Genomic DNA, 5,174 nt, shown 5'->3' with positions numbered 1-5,174 from the left:
TAAGAATTTTAATATCTTATTTGTATTTTTCTGAATTAAATTGGATTTTATAAATTCATGTGAAGTTTCAGCAATTTACATAATTTGATATAAAGGGAAATGGCTAAAACTACTGAATGCACCCGGGCTAGTACTACTCCCAGGGACTGACTCGTGGGCCAGTGGCCACATTGGTGGCCACGTAGGCATTGACCAATGTCAAAATTGGGGAAGGTGACTGGGACACGGTGACCGGCGGAAATTGGCGACGGCGGCCTCGATTCTGGCCGCGCAAGGACGATTGAGTGGGCGCAGTAGCCGCAGCTCGGTGTGCTGAGAAGAATAACGTCGGCGCCCCCAGCAAATGATCATCAGAGCAAACTCCGGCGAGCTCGAACATGGCGGCGCACGGCGGACTACGGCGGTGGCAAGCTACGGTGCAAGCTGAGGCCAAATAAATGGTTGTCAAGAAGCGCATGCTCACCCTAGATGCGTATAGCTTCGAATCGGCGAAGGAGATGGCCGGAGACGACGACACGGTCGACTTTTCTGCGGATTGCCGGCGAAAGGGAACGAGCATCCTCCGGCGACTGAGGGCTTCTTGGCTCGATTCCTTGTGCATGAGGAGTATGTAGGTCACGGCGGTGCTAATGGCAGTTGCGTCTTGGCCTGGGAAGGTTCCTACCGGCGGCGAGGAAGATGGCCGGGCGAGCTAGGGTTTGCTAAATTGGGGCAAAAAGGACGAACACGAACAGAGGAGGATGCGGTGAGGTATTTATAGGCTCTTCGGCGGTCGTTGATGATCGTCTGGTCCATATTGGCGGCCGGGACATGGCGTCGTCGTCGTGCTATCGAGCGGGGGCTCGAGCAGAGGACGAAACGAAGACGACGACCCCCTCCTCGTGTTTATCAGAAGCAAACCGGTACGAGGGTTGGGCTGCTTCAGGTGTTGGGCTGGGCTGGTGATGGTTACTCCATGGGCTGCCGCTGGGCTTGACTGCTGGTAAGTCTTCTCCTCTCTTCTTTTTTTTCCAATTCTTTTTTGTTTTATTTTCTATTTTCAATTTCATCTTTGAATTCAAATTTTACTTGCAGGTTCCTTATGATGTTAATAGGTAGTGCAATGATGATTCCACTACTTTTCTATTAGAAACAATTATTTTATATTTGGTTAGATTGCATACTTGTGGTTTATTCAAAATATCAAATAGACATGAATTTAAGTATTCATTTTAAGTTCCTTATTCTTGTGAGATCAATTCTGTTTAAATTATTTGAAATTACCTTCTTGTTCATGGTAGAAATATGAGTAGGGTTTGATTATGTGTTTAACCATATTGGTTGTTCACTTGCATTTTAAATATGGCTAACTTTTCAAATAGGTTTCTTAATGGTGATAATTCAATCCATCACTCTCTTAGCTCTAGGAATATTTTATTAAGATTTATAAGGTCTCTTATGAATGTATAAGGGTATTTATCGGTATTACTTTTATAAGAAACAATTTGGAGTGGACTTTATTACTTAATTTCTTGTTTTATAATGTGGTCACTTTCTTATTATTTTATGTCCTCACTCGATTGGCTAAGGATTTGGAACTTAATGGGGCTTAGGTTTTAGTTGTGGATCACCCAAATGATGCACCAACTAGGGTTTAGTCTCCCCTATCCATTATAAGGTGGTTACTTACTTAATAGTTGATGTTCTCCTTTAGTTACTAAGGACTTGAGAATTGGTTTTATCTTCTACCAATTGACTTTTATTACCATCCTCAATTCATCATTAAAGTAACTAAAGTGGTTATAGTTCTTTTTATAGTTAACTTTGGTTATATGGATGAATGGTTTCTCACCATATAAAGCATAGAGTTTGACTCTAAGGTTTTCTTAAGTTCTTTAATTGGGGAATAAATAAAATATAGATGTGGTAGGATTCTACTTATGATCACCAAGTGATTCACAAGTTAAGGTTAGGATATAAGACTATGGTTGCTTACTAGTTACCTCCCTATAATTTCATGTGGTGAATGATATCTAGTTATCCTATTAGGGTTTAACTTATCCTCACATACCTCCAAAGCATGATCATATATTATATATGATCATCTTGTTCTTAATATCTTAACCTCAGGTTCTCTAGGGTTTATGATCATTACACAATTTATAATGATCAAGGTTGAACTTCCTAAGGTATCTCTGATGAATTTGGTTTCTCACTCCCAAGATTAAGTGTTGTCTTGATCAACTAAATATAGACTTTCTTTTATAGTTTCTTGAATAGACATAATTATGGTTGTCTCAATAACTTATATCCCAGGAGATTGCCTGAGATAATTCTTAGGGTTCTTTCCAGGGAATGATGATATAATCATCTGGGTATATGGATAGTTATCTTCCCCAAGTCCAAGTGTTGCCTCATTAACTTGAGTGTAACACCATAACTTGAGTTCTCTCATAAAGGTATGGTTTATTCTAAGTTTTATGGTGTATTCGCCATATCTCAATAAATATTAAGTCTAAAACTCCACTTGGCTATCTTGGTTGAATTAATCTCCTCCTTACTTTATCAATTCATGGATATGTTATTATTCCATGTGATATTAGGTTGTCTCACCACTCCAAGATGTAATGGTTAATCTCCTAATACTTTGGTTCAATGATTGTCCTTGAGTCTTAAATAGGTAAAGCTAAGAGTGGTATGAATGGTCTCACTCATTTGGGAAGGACTTGAATAATACTCTAGGGTTCCTCTTGAAGATGATGATTTGAATACTTGGATGTATATCCAAGGTTTAACTCAAAGTTTGTTATTTCTTCTTTATTAATTATAATAGAACTCTCACCTCTCTAGGTTTGATGTAAAACTATTTGGAATAGGGAAGAATATATATTTCTTAAGTTGAATCTCCTTGCTTGTTTCCAAGGTTAAAGTAGAATGGATATCATAGGGTTTATGATAAGTGCATGGATTAGTTTAAGACATGGAGAAGATAAGTGAAGAATAGTTTCTTCATTTATTGTTGCTTGATTTCCATTTAAATGGATGTTCATATGTTATGGTAAAGATTACCATGTTATGATCTTTAATAAGATCAAGCAGTTGATTGCTTGATTCATATGTTCTTGTGTTGGTTTTAAGTCCATTTGATCTAACCCCTTAGATCAACTTATCTCTACCCAAAACAAGGTTTTAACAAAGTCACATTGAGGTTTATAACACTTGACTTGATGAGCTACTTCAATTCCACCAAGGTCAGGTGAAACTTCAGTTACTGTGACTGTTTTACTTTAAAGCGCGAAAATTCCCCAGATTTTCTATGCATGAATGCAATGCACACATCTGTTTCCTCTATTTTTGTAACCCCATTACCTGGGATATTACGAGTCTCTACCCCTTAAACTAAACTTCGTCCTCGAAGGTTGAACTCTCTCACGTTTCCGAAGTGTGGTTCTGACTTATGCAGACTTAAACTTTTCTAGAACTCCGTAGTGATCTCACTGGATATAATTGAATATATCCATTGTCCAGATTCTTCCTGGAATCCATTAGTGTCTGTCTCTGAACCATGGTTCTTACTTTGATTCTTTGATTTCTTCCAACTCTATAAGCTTGTTTTCTTTCTTATTGAAGATTCAATGATTGGGACTTCTTCTTGTCCTGGCAGTCTTAATTGAGGACTAATTGGATAACATTCTCCTATTTGATAAAATAGGTCTTTGTTTTCCCTTACTACCAAAACTGCAATAATGGTACTTGCTAAGGTACTTAACATGGAAATGGTTGTAATGGTTTATTTTCCTAAGAATGGATTGGACTCATTTAGTCCATCCAATCATGGTTTATAATTGATACCTATAACTATTCTGGGTTAATTAGGTTCCATGAAAGGAATCTTTCAAATAGACTTTAGTTTTAGTATGGTCAATCTACTTCAGTCTTTGGCCTTCTTGAGCTGTATTTGGTCTATGGTATTTCCTTCATCCAACTTCACTAACTTTAGCTGACTTGAGCTTTCGTTCTTCTGAGTAAATAGTACTCATCTACTCAAGCTATTATCCAATTCTTACTTCCTCAAGGTATAAACCTCGGCTTCTGGTCTGACATCCTTCTGAAAGTAATGTCCAAAAATCTTATGAAAATAAGATAGACTTCCTCTCAGTTCAGACCTTCTGTTTCTATCTAACTTAAAGTATTGAGTCATTGTACGTCCAACTCAATCTTTACTCTACCCTTAGAGTTTTCTTATGGTCTTCAACTCCTTTTCTTCCAACTATTGGACTTATGGTTGGAATATTGGTCTAGGTGTAGCTTATTATTTATATTCTACTAAGGTCTTGTGAAGACTCTATGTGGTGTATCCACTCAATTGTGGACATCCAATGTGAATCCTTCAACTAAATGATTATAAGTTATAGTTATTTGGCTGACATGATTTTTATTTGTTCACAAACTTTTGTTACAAATAATTAAATCATGGACTATTTGTAATACCAACTGATACCAGCTGTGGTTATTATACCAACTGTGGCTATTTGATATCTAAAAATGGATTCTAGTATAGGTTCTGATCAACTGACGAGACATCTTCTACTTTATCTCGCGGTATTGATATTATACCAATTGTGGTCTTCTGATATCAACTATGGTCTTCTTATGTCTGCTATGATTTCATATATCACCTTCCTTCATTCAGGGTTTATTTTGCAAGAAAACCACTAGCCGACACTATGATTATAGTATCCTAAGTGATTTCCCATGCATTCCCTCTTCTATGTTGACTATGGATCCGCTTCAGCTTCACCATAATCACCATATTTCTTACCTTCATGCTTCTCATGTACTAAAGTACTCCTCTGTTGAGGTAAAGCATGAATGTTGATTGGCACTTCCTTCAGAGTATTGTGGGTACATCCCACAACTTTACTTCCTTTTTCTGATGAACCTTCATCTTGTCTTCAGAATCTTCAGAATTCGTCACTCCCTCACATGAATACCATTACCCTCTAGATCTATAGCATCAAGTAAGAACTTGATATTGCAACTTGCATTTACATATCAAGGTCAAACTTCATGTATGGATCTAGTCAAACAATGAAAATCCAATAAAATCCAAGAAGATTCAGCTTTGTGCTTATAATACACATCATCATAAGCCTGAATATGATTGTTGAGTAAGACATCTCTAAACATCAGGC

The sequence above is a fragment of the Lolium rigidum genome, chromosome 2 (genome assembly GCF_022539505.1).
Source record: "Lolium rigidum isolate FL_2022 chromosome 2, APGP_CSIRO_Lrig_0.1, whole genome shotgun sequence".
Classification (NCBI taxonomy): Eukaryota; Viridiplantae; Streptophyta; class Magnoliopsida; order Poales; family Poaceae; genus Lolium; species Lolium rigidum.
The sequence above is the reverse complement of the archived record's forward strand: the minus strand, read 5'-3'. Positions refer to the sequence as shown.